Source organism: Sminthopsis crassicaudata, chromosome 4 (assembly GCF_048593235.1).
Source record: "Sminthopsis crassicaudata isolate SCR6 chromosome 4, ASM4859323v1, whole genome shotgun sequence".
Lineage (NCBI taxonomy): Eukaryota > Metazoa > Chordata > Mammalia > Dasyuromorphia > Dasyuridae > Sminthopsis > Sminthopsis crassicaudata.
This window is the reverse complement of record NC_133620.1, coordinates 402,132,402-402,154,067: the sequence shown is the minus strand read 5'-3', so window position 1 is coordinate 402,154,067 and position 21,666 is coordinate 402,132,402. Positions and strand designations below refer to the sequence as shown.

Below are 21,666 nucleotides of genomic sequence, written 5' to 3'. Positions count from 1 at the left end.
AAAATTATAATTATAAAATTAATTTTAAAAATAAATTTTACTTCTTCCTAGAATGGAATCCCAAGTTTCCTAGGAACTAATTTTACTGTCAAAGAATTATGTGGAGCAAGGATTAAGTAATATCTGTAACTTCAGTATTTCAAAAGTAAGAAAGGGAATAAACACATATTAGGTACTTACTATGTGCCAGATATATTATGCTACATACTTTTTAACAAAAATTATTTCATTTGATCCCCACAACAACCCTGGGAAACCTTTTAAAACTAAAGTAACTGAGCCAGTCAGAGGTTAAGTGACTTGACCAGGTTCATACAAATAATGGCTAAGGATTGAAATGAATTCAGGACTTCATCTTCACTTTTGCTCCATAACCAGAGTATCTACTTTTCTAGTTGTTCAAAATTCGGATATATTTTGTATACCTCCTTTTACATATTTTCTCACCATTAATGTATTTACATCCCATTTACATTAGGAGCATGCACTTCACTGACTTTTAACCATGCAACATGACTACAAGCATATTTTTTTAATTTAAAAATTAAAATTTTTGTTTTTTTAAAAAGATCTATATTTCAGACATTTGTTTGGGTTCATAAGGAGCACTAAACAATTTCCCAAAGGAAATCAAGTCAGCTCTCTTTGCCCTATTCAATTCCTTTTATCTTGCAATTATTTTTGAAGCATTTAACTACGTATAGAACATTTTTCTAGACCCAGAGTATAATACAAAGACAAAAAAGAAATCAATCCCTGCCCAGAAGAAGCCAATGCTGTACTGTGGCAAGGCAAAATGTGAATAATCAATTCACCAATTATCATCCTCACAGCTAGCCATTAATCAGTTAGCACTTTAAGATTAACAAAGCACTTTTGAAGATTAATTCCTATGATCTGAAAGAAATTGATTTATTCAGTGATTATGAGTGATTACAAACAACTCCCATAACTCATAAAAATACCCCCCCCAAAAAAGTATGGAGAATAAGAAAACTAAAGAAAAGAAATACTAAAATACTAAAATAAATAAAAAACAAACAAACAAACAAACCTAGAAAAACACACTGAAGAAAAATAAATAGAAGATATATACAGATTCGAATTTGACAACACCTAAAAGTGTCATAATGGGAGACTATCCAAAATGGTGGAACAGAAGAAACACGATTAACCAACTTTCTCTCAAACCTTCCAGAAATATCTACAAAAATCTGGTCAGAAGATCCAAGGAAAAAAATCACGAGTCATTCTTCCAGCTTAGCTCAGCAAAAGAAAAAGAGTCAGGAGGTCTTTGAATTCTAGAGACTGGGTTTATTGACAATCAAACACATGGACTCTTTCAATAGAAGGAATGAATCAAAGCTATGCATCTCAAGGCAAAAACCGTTATCAGATCTAGCATAGAGAGATGGGATCCTGTGAAAAGAGCAAAAACTGGTACCAAATGGCAACATTGTAACCAAAGCCAGAATCCCATCTCAAAGAGGAACCTGCACTTTAGTTATTGTGAACCTTTATAGCTTTCTAGACAGTCTAGTTAGTACTAAAGATACAACCGGGGGCAAATCCACAGACACATGTCTCAAACTCAGGTTTACAGAGATACTTGCAAAGCTAAGAGGCAGGAGATGAGAACTTCTGTTTGAAACAACTGTGGGTACACCAAAAACTTATACATTCCTAATTTGAGCCATCTCAGAGATTCTGGAGTAACACACTATTTTCTTCTGATAAAGAAGCAGTAAGAAAAAATATAACATAAAAAGTAACCACAGCACAAGAGATTGCTCTAGTGTGAAGTCCAATCTCATGAAGTAAAACTGGAAGAATGACCTAAAAGAAAAAGAAAAAAGAAAATAATCCAATCAAGAAACTCTATTGTGACTAGTTAATACATCATTAAGAGGCAAACTCAGAAGAGAATAATTCCAAAACATCTACAAGAAAAGTTTTAAGAAAAGCACAGTTTAGGCACAAATTAAAATTGAATTTCCCAAAGAGATAAAAGCTAGAATTTAGTAAGAGCTAAGTTTGTATAAATAAAATGAGAATGCCAAGAGGGAAAGCTGAAATAGAAATGAGAGCTATAAATGAAAAAATGGAAAGAAAAAGTAAAGGCTTATAGCAAAAAAGGAGTAAAACCTTTTACAAGCAATGAACTAATTCTAAAAAAAAAAAAAAAAAAAAAAAAAAAAAAAAAAATCAGAATGAACAAGTCAAAAGGAAAGTAAGGACACTGAAGAAAAATAAAGTATGAGAACTCTCAAAGCAAAAACAACTGACCAGGAAAAAAGATTAAAGAGAAAAACTTTAAGAAATGAAAAGCCTACCCAAAAGACATGAACAAAGAGCCTAAACTTCATATTTGAAGAAATCATAAAAGACTGCCCAGAACTCTTGGAATCAGAGGGCAAATAGAAATAGATTAGAAAGACTCCACCAGTCATTTCCTGAAAGAAATCCTAAAACAAAAACTCTTAGGAGCATCATAGCCAAAATCAGAAGCTTCCAGGTTAAAGGAAAAATACTGAAAGAAGCTAGAAAGAATTCAATACTAAAGAGCAAAGGCAAGAAAGACCACACAGAATGCAGCCTGCATAGGTATAGAAGATAAGAGAGTTTGGAATATGATATTTCATGAAGTGAAAGATAAAAGCTTACTATCAAGAATACTTTACTCAGAAAAAAAAAAAAAAAAAACAAGCGTATAACCCTATAGAGACAAGAGGACATTTCAGATTTTAAACAAATATAGGCCTTCCAAGTATTTGATTTTGTTTTAAATGAAGAGGAGCAGAAACTTTGAAATAAAAGCACAAGAGTCAAGAGAAACATAAAAAGTTAAATATGAGAGAACATTCTTTACAGATTAAACAAGGATAAACTATATACGTTCTAATATAAAGAGATAATACATATGTCCCTGTAGAACCATATCTTTGTTAAAAGTCTATTAAGGCAGAAAAGAAATAAAAATGTTTTGTTTGAATGGAAACTAGGAAAACCTAGTTTTATGTTAAATGAAAACAAGGGCAGGGGAAATTATCTCACATAATTTGGGTGAGGAAAGCAGGTGACACTTGAACCACACTGTAATCCAAACTGATAAAACCTGGATGCACTTCACCCAAATGGGGGAGGGAAGAAGAGCATATAAGCCTAAGAAACACTCTAACCACAAGGGGTAGATCACAAAGGGTGGTTTTAAAAGGCTTCCTTTAAGAGCTGTATGTGCAAAAATGTTTGTGGCAGCCCTTTTTAAAGTAGCTAGAAACTGGAGGATGCCCATCAATTGGAAAATGGTTCAATAAATTATGGTATATTAATGTTATGGAATATTATAGTTCTGTAAGAAATGACCAGCAGGATGAATACAGAGAGGCTTGAAGAGACTTACATCAACTGCTGCTAAGTGAAATGAATAGAACCAGGAGATCATTATACACTTCAACCAACAATATAATATGAGGATCAATTCTGATGGAAGTGGCCATCTTCAACAATAAAAGGATCCAAATCAGTTCCAATTGATCAGTAATGAACAGAACCAGCTACACTGGGAAATCAGTGTGGACCACAACATAGCATTTAGACTCTTTCAGCTATTGTTTGCTAGCATTTTTGTTTTTCTTCCCAGTTATTTTTACCTTCTTTCTAAATCTGATTTTTCTTGTGTAGCAAGACAACTGCATAAATATGTATACATATATGGTTTTTAATATATTTAACATGTTATGGGACTACCTACCATCTAGGGGAGGGGATGGAGGGAAGGAGGGGAAAAGTTGGAACAGAAGTTTTTGCAAGGGTCAATGTTGAAAAATTACCCATGCTATGTTTTGTTTAAAAAACAAAAAGGCTTCCTTTAAAAGATGGAATTTTAGCTGGAACTTTTAAAAAGCCAGGGAAACCAGAAGGATTTTAAGAAATGATCTATGATGAAAAACAATTTACAAAACATGACACTGCAAAAGAGTTCCTAGTAGCTTTTTCACAGAAATCACTGGAATTGGGCTTAAAAACAAAAAACAAAAAAAACTGGAAAAAGAACAAATTAAAAACCCTTAATTAAATTATCAAACTTGAAATTCTCTTTTTTTTTTCCCCCCGGAGGCTGGGGTTAAGTGACTTGCCCAGGATCACACAGCTATGAAGTATTAAGTGTCTGAGATCAAATTTGAACTCTGGTCCTCCTGAATTCAAGGCTGGTGCTCTACCCACTGCGCTACCTAGCTGCCCCCAAACTTGAAATTCTGAAAATAAAAGGGGAGATTAATGAAACTGAAAATAAGAAAACTATTGAAATAATAAATCAAAGAGGTGGTTTTATGAAAAAACCAATGATATAAAGCATACATTTACATTCATCTCTATTTTTTCATATGAAGAAACAGAATCAGAGTGGTTAAATTATTTGCTCACACAACTACTGAGAATCAAAAAATCATCTGGCCATGTTTAAAAAAAAAAAAAAAAAAGCTGGCTTTTAAACTACTTGCCAAATGAAACCTACGAGATGGCAGTGCCATGCCTCCACCTTTTCCCCAAGATAAGGAAAATACAGGTATGGTGACTCTTTTTATGCTATTTCTCAAGATTTCCATAAATACATTCTTTGATGACTAGAAAATTTGCTCACATTAACTTGCTGTTTCCTGAGCAAAATCTAACAAATGGTAGGAATATTTTTCCCCTGAAATGGCTCTATAACCTTGTACCCACAGTGAAAATACAAGAATGGAGAGGAGAAGGAGGAGGAGAAAGAGGAAGGAGAATTAGCAGCTACTAATTTTTTTTTAATTTAACATTTTCCTGCTTGGAACCAAACTGATCTACCTAAAACCTATTTCATTATTAAGAATAAAAAATACTATTTAGAAAGATCCTAGTTGTTTGAAAGTTTTAAAAAACTGATCATGTAGACATCAAAAATTTCAATTTTCCTAATAATTTTAAATGTGAAATTACATGTACATGACAAATTAAAATTTAATCCTTTAAGAAAGAAATGCAAAGTTAAATGCAAAACAAACAAAAAAACCAAGTAAATTTAGATATGAAATAAGGCAATCATTTGTAGACTAACAAATCACAGCCAGAGAAGATTTTTACTTTTTCTAATGGAAAACGAATATATTTTTAGGAGCAAAGAACCAAGGAAGGTACACAAGAGGAGATGACAGAAGAAATGAGGTTACAGAAGAAATGGGAGGGCATTGAATGAATGGCACAGGTAGAAAGGTTAGCTTTAACAAGAGAGAAAGCTGAGCCTTAATGACAGGCTGAATGAGCACAGAGAAGATCAGAGAAATGGAAATGAACCAGAATATGGGTTTTTAGTTTAAGAACTGAAGGGAAATCAAAGATTAAAACTACTCCTAGTCAATCAATAGTTTTTTAAGAGCCTACAATGTGTCAGGTGCTGTGCTAAACATGGGATATAAAAGGAAGCAAAAAAAAAAAAAAAACAACTTTATTTTCCTCAAGGAATTCACAATTGAAAGGGGAAGACAATATGCAAACAAATATGTATAAACAAGCTGCAATACAGGACAAAGAAATAATTAACAAGGAAGGCACTATAATTAATAGGAATTGGGAAATGCTTCCTACATAAGTTGGGATTTTAGTTGGGACTTAAAAGGAAGTAAGGGAAGGCAGTAGGCAAGATGAAAAGGGAAAACATTTCAGCATGCAGGACAGCCAAAGTAAATTTCCAGAGTCAAGAGAGGGGAAGTCTTGTTCAAGAAACAGGACAATGACAACATTCCAATGAGGAGTAAGATGTAAGAAGACTGGGAAAGGTAGGGAGTAAGTTATAAAGGCCTTTAAATCCTAGAGGATTTTGTATTTGATCCTAAAAACAATAGGAAGCCATGGGAGATTTGTTTTGGAGTTGGATATTTTGATATAGTTAGACATGCACTTGATGCTTTAGAAAAATCATTTTGAGGATTGAATGGAGGATGGATTTAAGTGAAGAGATTTGAGGTAGACAGAAATAGCAGTGGGTTACTAGCAACAGTCTACCTATTTAATGATAAGGGCCTGTACTACAGGAGTACTACGTCAGAGGAAAAATGGAATGTATTCCAAAGATCTCAGAGATGAAATTAGTAGGCCTGGAAGGTGAGAAATAGTAAGGAGTTGGTTTTGCAAGCCTGAAAGACTGAAAAGCAAAGATATTGCCCTAGAGAGGGAAGGGGGGAGGGGAGGAGGAAGGCATGGAGGAAGGTTGTGCATGCAGAAGGAAGGGAAAATGAAAATAATGAGTTCTCGTAACAGAACTCATGGACAAGGTGAGTTTAAAATATTTAATGGATATCCAATTACAAATATTTAATAGGCAGAAGGAAAAACAATACTAGAGATCAGCAGAACTGTTAGAGCAGGATAGGTAGATTTGAGAATCATAAATATAGAGATAACTAAACAAATAGGTGCTGATGGTTATCACCGATGAAAAGAGAAGACCCAAGACAGAATACTATGGGACAAAAGACTAAATGGGACTACTCTAAAATACTATTTTAGAGGTTATGATCTGGAAGAATGGATCAAACAAAAGAAAATGTGAAGTGATCAGAAAGATAGCAACAAAGAAAAAAAAACAAAAAACAAAAAACAAAAAAAACAAGACAGTTTGGTATTCCTAAAACCTAGACATAAGCGACTATGAAGGAGAAGACAGTTGTCATGTTGTGCAACAATTAGGGTTAAAAATGAGTACTTCAGTTTTTTTAGGCAGGGCTGTTGTTGAAGGCCTTCCACCACTTTCACCTGTTCCTATTCAATGGAAAACTGATACACCAGTGTGGATAGAACAGTGGCCCTTAGGTAGCGATAAAATTCAGGCCTTATCAGACATAGTACAGGAACAACCTGACACAACCTTCCCTAAGTCCTTGGAATTCCCCAGTATTTGTTGTAAAAAAGAAATCTGGAAAATGGAGGATGTTGACTGATTTAAGGTAAATGAATAGATGGAAACTATGGGAACTCTCCACACCACCTTCCTCTCTCTCCACCACCAGGAGAATGCCTCAATTTCCTCCTCCTCCACCCACACACATCACTTTCCCCTTCTTTGTCCCACCAATCAAGTCAGCACAGAATAGCTGGGGAGGGTCAACCTTCCAACATGTTAATAGAGAATTGTCCAATTGGCAATTGGTCTCATGTGCTCCATTATCCAAGTGCATTTGCTCAGTTCTAGCCCTTTACAATGTTGTGCCACGGTTCTCTTTAACTATCCTGATTCAATTTCCCTAAATTGTCCCTGAATTGTTTTGCCTCAATTGTTCTACTCAATCCTGCAAAACCACCTCTCCCTCTTAATCATCAGAATATTTGATGAGGATAAAAAATCTTATATTTTAGAATATCAGAATGCCTCTCCCCATCCCAATCTATCAGAATATCAGATACTATCTTATCAAGATAGCTCTCTGGTGCCTCCCTCCATTATGTCATCTTGGGTGTCTTTCCCCCCACCCTGTCTGTCAGAGTTCTGATCCCCCTCTCAGCACCATGACTCCTCCCTGGCCTCAGTCTATCCCGTGTCTGAGCCACATGTATATATATCATGAGAACTCACTCTGCTGGATTCTTGGAGACGATAATCTCATTCAGCCCTGGGACCAAACTGATGAGATATATACCTAAAGATGAGGTATAACCAAATGAGGTGGTCTAGATAAGGATACTTAAATAAAATTAGGATTAAGTGAGGTCTAGTGGCAGGTTTGGGGTACAGGGAGTCAAATGGAGCTCCCCTGCAACCCCCTTGGATTCAGTGCAAAGATACAAAGTTAAATGAGTTCTAGTGGCGGCGAGAGTCCCCTATAAATGAATTTACAGGGCCGAAAACCTATATTGATTAAAAGAAAAGGTTTATTGTAGGGTTTGGAAGTAAGATTAAAATCTGGTTAGTAAAAGGTATTAGATAGAGGAAGAAATACACCAAAAGCAGAGGGACAGAGAGTCTGTGATGCAAAGCATGGTGCTCGCATGTTTCAACTCTCTGCCAAGAGATGATTCCAGCTTGGCTCTTTTATTTGTTTGAAGGGGCATATGAATGGAGCCCAGGTTGATTCCTCAAGAGCCAGAACCTATCAGGTAAGGGTTTGGTTACCTGAGCAAATCATTGGAATGGGGGCTGGGTACAGCCCAAACTGGCACATATCCGGATCTCTCCCTTTGGAATACAAAAGGGTAGTTTTGACCAGATCTTGTAAATCAAAGGTCAGTCCCAAAGGAAGTTGGAGATCAGAAAAGAAATCTAAAAGGGGCCATAGCCCCCATCAAAACCATGAATCCATTTGGTCCCAGTAAATCTCTCCCTTTCAAATAAATGATTAAAAACTCTCTAATCTGTATCTTGCCTCAGTTTCTCCGGCATTATAGTCAACAGTCTCTTCTGCTTCAATGAAACAAATTCCCAAGGGCAAAGTAGGAGAGAAAAGAAAATTGAGAAAGAATAGATAACTGTATCAGGTATATCTTAAGGTAGGGTGAAAACAAGAGAGTAAGGGAAGATATTGATATGGAGAGGCTTATGCTTATAGCATTGAGTATAAAAGATGATAATTAGGAAATAGGAAAAGGTCCCTGAAAGGATATTACCTTTAGTGCATGGGGAATAAAAAGCAAATAGATATGTATGAGTAATGAAGAGGCTAATATTATAAAGTAGAATAAAGGCTGCATTAAAATGGGGATACCCCTATAACCTAGTTATAGGATCAAAGCTGGAAGGAATTTTAGGAGTTATCTGTTTCAACCCCTTTAATTTAAAGATAAGATTCAGGGAGATTAATAGCCTTGAATGAGGTCACATATGAGGAAGCATATGGCAGAGGAATAATTCAAACTTGGGCGCTAGGACTTAAAATATGTTCAAAATGTATTATACTGCACCATACTGTTTCTTACCCCTTTTTCCAGAGAAACGTTCTCCCTTGATTTTCTGGGTGACTTTTCTATTCTGCTTGGTGAAGTGAAGGTAAAAACAAGCAGAACAAAAGCCTCCTAAGTCTAGTCCTTCCTCAGATTTAATTCTCTCCTTAAATTCTCATATACCTAAAGACATTTAATGGACACTATGCAAGTAGGAAAAGTATGGCATACCCAGAACACAAAAGAAGCTGGTTATGATAAAAGGAGAGTTCCATGTTAAGAAAACACTGGCAGTAAAAGAAGGATTCAAATTACAAAAGATATTGAAAGTCAAGACTTTAGAATCGGTATGATTATTATGAGTATGACTATAAATAATAAAAAGAAAGTAGGAACACCCTTGAGGTAAATAAACCAATTATGAGTCCAATGGAATAATCTAGGCAAAAACAGAAGGGCTGGGCAAGTAATAGAGAGGTTTCAGATGGAAGAAATATTGTGGAAGTACAAAAATATCTAACAACTGACTAATTATATGTGATGAAGGAGAGTAGACAGTCAAAGATTACATTAAGGCCACCACCCTAGAAGTCCAGAAAGGTGGTGTCTTTAACAGCTGGGGGGGTAGGGGGTGAGAAGGGAAGACGTTTGCATCAAATGTAGTCCTAATTGAAAACTAATGTGTTTAAAACAAAATTTGTTAAGCTATCTCTGGGTTAAATACTTTGGAATAACTAACAGGCAACTCAAGGGGGAGAATGATGTTGGAAATAGATCTAGGAAGAATTAATTAGCATAAGCAGTTTAATCCATGAACTAATGTGGTCACTCCAAGAAGATATAGAAAGAAAAGAGTAGGGAGTTTAATACAGAACCATGAAACAAACAGTATTTGATATGATGAACCAGCAAAAGAAACTCAGAAGGAGAGATCACACAAGGAGAAACTTTCCAACAAGGCCTGAGGAGTTGATAGTCAGAAGAGGGTGACAAACCCCCAATGCAGCAGACAGGTTAAGAACAGTAAGGATGAAAAGCTTAGCAAATCTGGCAATCAAGAAGTTAGTGGTAACTTTGGAGAAAGCAACTGCAATCCAGTAATGAGGTCAGAAGTCAGACTACAGAGGAACAAAATGAAGAGACTAACCTTCTCTCAAGATGGCAGACAAAAAAAAACCTAAAAGGATCCAGAGGGAAAGAAAACCAAAAAGGGGAAATAGGAAAAGAGAATGAAAAAGAAAAAGAAAAGGTGGAAGAAAAATCTAGAAAGCATTGCAGTGGGAACCCAGTTCTGACCAGAGGGATTGGCAAAAATTGCAGGTCTATTCTCGGTGAGCTATGTACATTTTTGACTCAGAAGGAAAGATTAGTGTTAAAATACAAAAAGGTAAGGAAGAATCAGGTAGACATGAAAAACAAAAACAAGAATTAGTAGGGACAGTGATTTGGGAAAAGGAATATGAACAGGAATAGTGGAATGTCAAAGGTAAAGAAGAAAGTCAAAGGTAAAGGAACACTTACTAAGTATCTACTACAGTATTTATGTATGTATGTATTTATGCACTTACAAAGATCACAAAGAGTAAGGTCTGTCCCCACACTTCGGGAGTAGATAGTTAAGAGACAGATAATACAAAACAGAATGCTGCATAACAATGAAGTACATTTATAATAAAGCAAGCTACCCAGAAGTCTGAGTAGATCAGTACCACCACCAAGCAATTGGGATTAGAGAAGAGTTGCTGCACTGGATGGTTTCTTGGAGGAAGTAGGCTTAAAATTCAGGTAGGAATGTAAGAAAGCAAAGACTTTTCCTTTTAATAAGAGAAACAGTTCCAGGCACAGAGAATGGGTTAAGCTAAAGGATAGAAGCTAGAAACACAAACCTTCAGAGATAGAAAAGTCATTCAGCTTTGTTGAAGGATTAGATTAGCACAATAAAAGATAAGGTTGGAAAGATAAAGTGAAGCCAGTTTAAGAAAGGACTTAAATGGCTTCTGAATTTTACTCAAAAAGCAAATGGAAGCCCCTAGAGAACTCTGGAGCATTTGCTCTTGCTAAAAGACTTAATAAAGGGCAATAAAGGCTAATTTTAAAACGCAATCAAAGAAAATTACTCTAATGTTGGAAGGGACCTAAAAGAGTATAATCAATACCTAATAAGAATCACTTGTAGAAGACAGCCAATAATCTCTTCCAATCTTCCAATCTCAAGACTTCCAATGAAGTCTTCTACCTTCTCAAACTAATACAAATTTAAACTTAGACTCCTCTTCGTAAGTTCAAATATGGCCTCATGTACCTAATGGCTGTGCAACCCTGGGCAAGTCACTTAACCCTGCTGACTTGTCTCCTCATCTGAAAAATGATGAAGGAAATGATAAACCACTCCATAAAGATCTACCATGAAAACCGCAAGTCAAATATGACTGAGAAACAACTAAACAGTAACAGAAACAGTTAGGAAATTTTCCTACATATGACGACAAGAGCTGTCTGTTCCTTATTGTTCCTAGTTTGCTTTTGTAGGGCAAGAAGCATAAATGACACCAACTCTATCAAGTACCTTAGTCCAAACTTCTTGTTTTATAGATGAGGGCCTGTAACCTAGAGTAGTCAAGGACTAATCAAGACTTGCCTAATTAAAGCCAGTAAATCCTGCCAAATTCTTTGACAGGATTCCTCTCCTTCTCTGAACCCAATGTTCTGTCTACTGTATTATGCTTTTACCTGACAACTCATCAAAAATTTGAAGACAATTAATGCATTTCAACTTCACCAAGCTCAACATCAACAGTTCCTCCAAATAAAGCTTTCAAGGACTGACCCTGAGCACTCTTCAGCTTAGCATTGTTTTTCCTAAAATACAACATCCAAAACGGAACAAAAAATTCCTCATGACATGTTCTAACCAGGACAAAACATACCAGGACTACCACATCCCTAATCATTTACCCTTTACTTTTGAGTGCAGTCTGAAATTATATGAGCTTTTTTTGGATGCCATCTCATACTGCTGACTCATAATGAGGTGCAATCTACTACAACCCCATGTGTAATTCAAAACAATTACTGTCCCTCAAATTATTTGAAGCTGCTGAGAGGCATAGTTCAAGAGAAGGCTTTTTTTAGGTTCAAGGAATCCCTAAGTATGATCATTGTAGATAGGACAGACAATGGCAAAAATGGAATTTTAAAAGCATGACAGAAAAGATCAAGGTCCTACAGTTAGCCCAAATGCATATTGCAAGAATCAGCCCTGGCAAGTAGTTAAAATACTTCCTTCTAAGGAGGAAAAAGTGACATTGCTGGATGCTGGGCTCCTTCCCTCAGATTTCATGGAGTACAATACATCCTCCCACTCACTTATCCTGTCCCATTCCTTCAGTTCCTCAGTTTTCTGGTCCAGTGTCCAAGAGAATTGTCATGCTGCTATCGCAGCTTGAGCAAATTTCTGCCATTTGGAGTTGGGAGTGAGGAGAGGTGTAGATTTGATCCCTATTACCAGGCTAGACCCACACCCTGCCCCATTCCCTCCATTCCTCATTCTCTTAAAAGAATTCTACTGTGAAACACAACACTGTCTTGTGACTATTATAGCTTAAGCAAATGTTTGCTGTTTAGAGTCTGGATATCTCCAACATTATAAAGAAGAGGGGATGGGGAGGTTTGAGAAGTCATATAAGGATCATAGAAAATTGTCTAATCTGCTATCTGGTCACTCACATTACAAGAAAATTTAATATAATAATCAGCAATGATCTGAGGAATATTATTAAGTAGAAATACAGTGGAAATGGACAATGACAAAAGGAGACATAGCTGCAGGCTATTCACATCTGAGTACCAATTTATCTCTCTATTGCCTTTTGTGTACCCACAGCTTAACTCTTTTGGAGACTAATGTTTTCCATAATTTACAGTCATATGTTTTAGGAAGAACATTGTTGTTAAAAAAAAAAAAAAAATGGGCTAAAATCTTAGAAAAAGATAATGAAAAGTGTTGGAAGGAATATGGGAAACCTGGGACACTAATAATTGTTGGTGTAGATGTGAAATGATCCAATCATTCCGAGAGCAATTTGAATGAAAGAATTAAATTATATTATAAAACTGTGCATATCCTTTGACCCAGAAGTGTCATTACTGGGTCTATATCCCAAGGAAATCATAAAGGACCTACACATGCAAAAATGTTTGTAGTGGCTCTTTTTGTGATGGTAAAGAATTTGGAAATGATGCACATCAAATGAGGAATCGCTAAACAAGTTGTGGTATATGAAGATAATAGATTATTGTTCTATAAAAAATGAACAACAGGCTGATTTTAGAAAGGCTTGGAAAGATTTACGCAAACTGATGCTAAGTAAATTAAGCAGAACCAGAGATACATTGTACAATTACAGCAAGATTGTAGGATGAACTATAACAGACTTGTTTCTTCTCAGCAGTTCAAAGATCCAAAGCAATCCCAATAAACTATGCATGGAAAATGTCATCCACATTCAGGGAGAACTATGGAGGCAAATGAACAGATGCTATGTTCACTTTCTTTTTTATTTTTCTTGTTTTTTTCTCTCTCATGATTTTTCCCTTGTCTGGATTTTTCTCTCTCAACATGATAAGGACACATTAAAAAAAAAAAAAAAAAAAAAAAAACCTAATTAAAAACTTTTTAAATAATTAAAAAGAAGAAGAAATCTAACCTTAAACTCCAAGATATCTTGTAAGGTTTCAACAATGAAAATTTACATTCCTTTGGGCAGAGCTCTCATGGTAAAGGTAGGATTGTCTATGTGGACAAATGGAGAGGAAAGAGGGAAAGAAAAAAAAGGAGCAAGTTGCATTTCCCAATTGGAACTATCTTGTAGGGTCCCCAATGGGGCAGCTATTACTACTCATTGGTTCTTGTTTGTTCTTTGGCCATGAATCAGGAAAGTAGGATTTTGGGTGAGTCTTAAAAAAAACCCAGGGAGGTCAGTATTCAGAGCAGAAGGAGAAAATTCAAGATATGATGGAATATGAGGAAGACTAGATTTTGGATCTGTATTTTAGGAAACCTATTTAAGTGGCTAAATGAAGGATGAATCGGAATGAGGAGAGATTAGAGGCAGGCAGATCCACCAGAAGACTATTGAAATAATCTAGCCATACACTAGAATGGTGACAGTGTAAGAGACAGGAATAGATTTGAGAGATGTAACAAGCTTTGGCAATAGACTGGATATAGGGATGGAGAAAAAGTGAGGAATCCAGGATGATGCTTAGATCATGAGTTTGAAAGACTGGAAAGATGGTGTTATCCTTCAAAGTAACAGAGAAAGTAAGGAGAGGAAGATTTATAGGAAAAAAGATGACTACTGAAGGAAGAAAGGAAGGGAAAGTGAGGAAGAGAAGAAGGAAAAATTTTCAGTCTCTATTCAGATGCCATCAATTCTTTCTCTGGAAGTGGATAGCATTGTTCATCATGAGTTCTTGGGGATTGTCCTGGATAACTGTATTACTGAAAATAAGTTATTCACACATCCTGCTTCTGCTCATTTCAGTATAAGTTCATCTAAATCTTTCCAGGTTTTGCTGAAAGCATCCTGATCATCATTTCTTACAGCAGAATAGTTTTCCATTAAAATCATATGTCACAATTCATTCAAATTGATGTACATCCCTTCAATTTCCAACTCAGTCACTACAAAAATAAGTTGCTACAAATATTTTTGCATTCTGGTTACTTTTATTTCTTTTTCTTCTCTTATTGCTACTGTTAGGATTTCCAGAATAATGCTGAATAATACTGATGATAGTGGTTATTCTTGTTACAAACCTGATCTTACAAATTATTTTTCCTTTTTTGGATCTCTTTGGGATATAGACCTAATAGGAGTATTGCTGAACCATAAGGTATTGCATACTGTCTGTAACTTTCAATCAACTTTGTCACTATAAAATTTGATCTGTTAAAAGATATTTACAAATGCCTTCTTTTCTTCCTGCTCATTTCTTCTTTAAGGATGACCTTCAATGTATGGAAATATTATTCTGAAAAGATTTTAAAGAGACAGGAAAATAAGCCTATAGGTATTTTCTCAGTTGTTCCTTTTTTGTAAAGCCATGGTTTTTTTTAAAGCATTTGGTATAATACCCTTTCAAATGTCTTGAGAATAAAATTCTGAACCCCATTAAATTTGCATATGTTCTTGTCTTTTGCTAAGAACCTTATGTGCTTCTTATCTTTACTTACTTTAGAATCACTTATATTCCATGCAAGAGCCATGAATCTACCGGGTTTAATTTTGAAAGAAAAGTACTGCATATACAGCATGGTGAATGGGATAATCCTATGTCATCTGCCCCAGTGAGGTACTTTCTGTAGTAAGGTGTTCAAATCAGGACACCTCATTTTACAGAAAGTTCAGAAGAGGGTGCGAAGGTGATTAAGAAGACAAAAGCAAGCACAGTGGATTCAGAATGCTAGACCCAAACTCAAGATATTATATTCAAATTCTGCTATGGGAAAACCTTCTCTGAGTCTTGTTTTTATTTATTAAGGAAACAAGGATACTTTCTTAAAAACAAACCTTATAGAGATGCTACAAAAATCTTATAACAATTTCTACTTTGCAAACTTTAAAATGCTATGTTATATAAACTGGTAATGTCAGCATCGTCGTAATCATCAACATTATCATCATTACTATTTATTGACCATGCCTTCAAATAAGCCTGGAAAAGTCTTATGGGGAAAATAATTGCTGTTTTCAAGAATTTAATTTTTATCATATGAGAAGAATTAGCCTTTTACCTTGGCCCATAGGACAGACCTAGAATATTTGTGTGTAGGTACAAAGATTTGGGAGTTAGGAGTTCCTGAGTCAGTGAAGGTCTTCTTGCAGAGGCAGTATGAGCAAGATTCCTGTTCAACAAATATTTTAACATATTTAACATGTATTGGTCTACCTTGCTATCTGGGGAAGGGGATGGGGGAAAGGAGGGGAAGAATTGGAACAAAAGGTTTTGTAATTCTCACTGCTAAAAAATGACCATGCATACATATATCCTGTAAATAAAAAGTTATTAAAAAAAAAAAAAAAAAGATTCTTGTTCAAGAATAAATTAGAACTACTAGATGGCATTTAGGGCCATTTCCTAGTCTGAGGTAGTGTAATGCAAATAGTACCAGTACAGCTCCCATCCAAATAGAGTGAAACAAGGACACTCCTGTGCTAATGCTGCAAATAGCGGAAGAAATAACTATCCCTAAGGAATATAATTCTTTCTAGAGTTCATGTCTCTGAAGTCTGCTAGAGTAATCTCAAGACTACTAGAAGGAACCTTCTCTTTTTAGTAGACTTTCCCTTCTGGTTTGAAATGAGATCTTATTATCACTCCCAACTAAAGAGTTCGTTCACTCTTGCAAATTTTCTGGTAATTACAGTTAACATGGCTTCTCCAATTTTTTTGGTGGTTTGCTTAGATAAGTGGGTTTAAAGTTTACTCACTCTTCATTCCATGGAATTATCTTTTATAAACTTCTGTTTTAGTGGGAAGGAACTAATGTTGCAAACTAAATTCTAACAGGCAAGCAGCCTTCCTTTTTAACCTGACCAGCAATATTTAAGGAGAACAGATAGATATAATTTTAACTTAATACCTACCTCTCCTAGAAATAAAAGTGTCTAGTCACAGCCCTTCTCCTGATTAAGGAAGAAATTAGCAAACTTAGATAAGGGTGGAACAGAATCCAGGGGTATCCAATCTACCTTCAAGCCTTAGTCTATATATTTAATATTCCCATTTTTATTCACATCCTTTACATGTCATATATCTTAGATCACATTACACCTATTAGAAAATAGACTTAAAATTCAAAATACCAAACTATATGTCCTCCCATAGCTAACCTATTTAAAAGTTATGTTTATGATTTATGTTTGTGATAGTAAGCTAAGCCTGGTGTCAGGAAGATCTGTACTCAAACTCAGCCGTAGATGTTTACTAGCTATGTGATCCTGGGCAAATCACTTATTCTATCTGCCTTAGTTTCCTCAACTATAACTATGAGAACAATAGCACCTACCTCCCTAGGTTGTTGTGAGAACAAAATGGAAAAGAAACTGTAAAGGTACTTAGTAAATGTTTGTTTTCTTCCTTCCTCTAATCACTGTTACTTTCCAGCATATATTTACAGAGACAGTATCCTCCAGATATCCCAATAAAGAGGTCAAAGCAACAAATTTCATGCTGGTTTTTTCCCAATCCCTAGACTAGAAAACTAATAAAAATATAAAGCAAGCATCAAGACTTGAAATTCAGGCAACAAACATTTGTAAGGTATTTAAAGGTATTTAATGTGCCAGAAATCATTCTAGACATATATCTGATATGCAAGATGGGAAACATGAAATATTAAAACACAACCAGAAATGTATAAGTTATATTGCTTTTGAACTAAATAACATTATCAAAGCACTTAAGATTATGAAAGTTTCTAAAAAGTATAAACTATGGCATATCTTCCTTATCATTACAGCTATTCTATGAAAAGTATTAATTACATCTAAATATAATGTACTACTCACTTATAATACAAAGATCAGAAACAAAATTCACCATTCATGTAATATCTTTGTAGACTAATGAAACTGCTGATAACTAAGGAACACAAGCAACAATTTTCATCCAAACAATGCTACACAATTTATAAGCTTGAGTTCTCATAACAGGTACAAAGAAAATAATTTTTAATCAAGAGAAAACTGAAGCACTAATTCTTAAATGATAATTTTATTTTGCAGTAAACTCAAAATTTAAAAACAATTCAATATCTTTTGTAGTAATTTTATACAAAAGCTATGACTTAATACTGTACCATGGTTTATACTAAAGTGACTATTTCCATCATTTGATATTCTATATAATAGTTTTTAAAGTATTCTTAGAAAACTGGTAATTATATACAAATAATTTTTTGGCAAAAGAGTATATTAAGAGTGATAGATTTACAATTGAGATCAATCTTCAAATTCTAAAAAGGAAGATTTCCAGCAAAAACAGAGTTGTGAGTTTAAAACTGTGATCACATATATTTTACTCTTGTGTGCAAAAGGGCAGTGTGACCCCTCAGTTAAGGAGGTTTTTTTCTGTTAACAACTGTCCATGCTATAACTACTTAGTAAACACTCTTTCTAAAAGCTGATTATGTCTAGCTAATCAATATTACGAAGTATACCAGAAAAAAAAAAATTTTTAACTCTGCTTATTTTTCTATGTTAGTTTACAGATTAAAAATGTTATTCATTAAATGAATATTATGCATGGAATATATATATTTATATTGTATCCACATACAAGATCTGAAATGTTCTTCAGAGAAAGAATAATAAAATATAAAAGAATCAGATGTAATATTGTTGGTAAGAATTATAAATATAATCTGAAATGTGGAGAAGAGGAAGGGAACCAGAAGAAATCATACAAACCTTAAAAGGATATATGTGCATATCAAAGTTAAAGATCTACACTTTCCATATTTCTCCTACTGCCTCTAAAATTTAATCCAGCAATCCAAAGTTAATAGACAGCAATCTAACTATTGGAAACTTGGCCTTAACCCAACAATGTGTAATTGTAGAGAAAAAGAGTATTATACCTAATACACTATATTTCACTTCACCTATAGCAGGCCTCAATTTCCTCATTTGGAAAATAGTTTGGCCTAGATTGCTTTTGGAGTCTTTTCCAACTCTAAAAACAATTAACAAAGTTTATTTAAATTTTGTACATACATCAATCAAAGGCAATATAAAATGCAGTCTTCTTCTAAGCTCCAATTAAATTAATAATGGATTGTACTAGCAGTAAAGAACTAAAAGCTAAAAGCCAAATTTACCAAAAAATAGCATCTAGGGGTTCAAAATCTATCCATATAACAGGCTAGTGTACCACTCAGCTCCCATTTTTAGTCTCAACATCTGACTCAGAGAATAGCTTCCCAGTATTATAAAGACACTGGCTTGCAGCAACTTAGAATATACCAGGGCAAATAGCTCCATCTGAGTTGAGAAAAAATGCTGGACTAACAAGTGATTCAGGCTCCTCATAAACCACCTGTTTGATAGGCCAGTTGGATTATAAATGCAACTTCTACAAACTATATTGAGCTATAAACTAACACTCATCCAATGAAAATTCTTAACTAATTAAATATCACTGGTTTGAATAGTTGCAATTCCAGCAAAGAATATTAATGACTCTAATTGGAACAGCATTACTTAATCAACTGAGAGAATTGAGAAGTTTTCCATATTCTAGGGAAAATTTACACGAGCATATCAAAATAGTAAGTAAATACATGGTTCTAAAATTTATAAATCAAATGGTCTGCAGCTACACAGATCTAAAGAGACTAAATTAGAATACTCCTTCGCAAAACAGATCTTGTATCAGCTTCATTCTTTTTAAAATCCAGATAGTTCCACTAAAATATTGTTGCCTACAATTTTGAAGTTTAAAAAATTAAAGATCAAGTTCAAAGAGCTCTTTTTAATCACTTAGTAATAGATCCTTTTAAAGAAACCCTCTTTAAGTGCTAACAAGAAAGGCTGAATGAATGTAACTATAGAGAGCTATAAAGCATTTATTTCAAATACTGTGAGAATACAATTTCAAGAACTAATAGAAAGAATTCAGCTAAATATCAGCTTACATCTAATTCCCAAAAAGAATGTTCAGCAGCTGTTAAGTTTACCATCAAAGTTTCCATCTTCACTCATATGTGCCCCTAGAAGAAAATGACAACTTTCAAAGCTTATCATCACCTTTAAGAATAATTATTTCATCCAAGAGACAATATAATAATATCTTAAAATTAAGATTAAGAATACTTTCATATTTTCTTTTTTTTCCCCTCCTCTTTATGCCTTTGCAATGCCTCCTTTCATTAGTTCTTCCTTTTTACGAAATGAAAAGCCACACACTGTAATGAGAAGAATTGAGATTGTGAGTACAATTTCAAATGTTCTCTAAAGAGATGAATTTTTCTTCCAAATCTACAATATATCAAATTCTAAGGTGATAGTGCATAGTAGAAAACAAAAAATATGCAAAGCTTTGATAGATCACTCAAAGCAAAGGCTTTGTGTGTCATAGATCCCATAGTGGAATCTAATTTAATCCATGAATCTTTTCTCAGAGAGTTTTTGAAGATGTAAAATAAAATACATAGAATTACAAAATGGTTTTAAAAATAAATTTTTGGAAACCAGATTAAGAATCTGTCTTACAGAAATAACTACACCCAGAGAAGGAACAATGGGAAGTGAATGTAAATTGTTAGCACTACTGTCTATCTACCCAGGTTACTTATACCTTCAGAAGCTAATAATTAATGTGCAACAAGAAAATGGTATTTACACACATATATTGTATCTAGGTTATATTGTAACACATGTAAAATGTATGGGATTACATGTCATTGGGGGGAGGGAGTGGAGGGAGGGAGGGGATAATTTGGAAAAATGAATAAAAAAAATAAAAATAAAAAAAGAATTTGTCTTAAAAGTATTTTCAAAATATTTTAAGATTTTTATACATTTTTCAAAAAAATTATCTTTCTTTGAAATATATGGATATTTGGCTATATCAAGGAAAGGCATTGTGTACTATTTTCAGTACATTTACCAGTATCAAAGCCAATGTATAATTTTTGATAATTTCCTTAATTACCATAATCTCCTTCAACTTCTTTATTTTTATTTTGCTCTTTAATAAATATTTTATCAGAAATGAGCCTTTTTTTTCCCTTGAAATGTTAAGTTCTGCTAAGGAACATCCAGGAAGGTTGCTTAAACTAACCTTAACCCCATTTTTTTAACATAAGAGTATTATATGTCTGTATATGAAAACAAATGTTATGAAATCATATAATTATTACTAATTACCAATAATAAAACTTAAAATGTATGTCTTAAAATGGACATTTCAAACCACTTCTCTCAGAATATTAAAGAATATGTGGCTAGAGGGTACCAAGCATACCAATTTACTATACTCAGTGCCAAGTGAAAATGCTTGTTGCATAGCAACAAGGAACTGCTTCCTGAAAACAGTACACAATGCCTTTTCTTGATTTGCCAAGCAACAATTAACCCCATCAGACTTGCAAAATACATAGCATCTACAGGGGCACAAACCCTTGAAATCAAAAATCTTTCTAGTCCTAAAAATCCTAAACCTATAAACTAGGATACTCATACTCAATACTGTTTATATTTTCCAAGTTTCTTTATTACCTTTAAGCAAATTAACATAACTTCCAGAATTTCTATTATAACAGCATCATGTACAATTATTTAATAAAAGTTCTGCTTGATAAGATACCATCCTTCCCCCTCCTTCAGCCCACAGGCTGCATCATCCATTCATTATACTTGCACATCTTTTTTTATAACTCAAAATAATTACTTTGGCATAGCTATTCTTTGAGGGTTTTTTAAAAGTCGTAATATGCTACATCTTTGGAAGGTAGAAGCATAACCTAAAAGTAATTATGAAGACAAGGATATGACATACAATTGAACTAATAAAACAAAACTCCAAGTGAAGAAAGTTGGGACCTCTTCTGAACTGTATATTCTAACAAAGTTGCCTACAGCACTCAAAGGTTAAATGATGTGCCTTCACCTGGTTATTCAAGGCTCTTTTCACAGCTGGCTATATACTTAAAACTTTATCCTATACTTTGAAATAAGACTATATGAATTATCTGAC

The 21,666-nt window shown here is 34.3% G+C and overlaps 1 protein-coding gene across 1 annotated transcript in view; it reads right to left on the bottom strand.

Moving 5' to 3' along the window:
• Positions 1 to 21,666, bottom strand: part of ENAH (ENAH actin regulator) — a 117,946-nt gene that overhangs the window by 59,390 nt on the left and 36,890 nt on the right.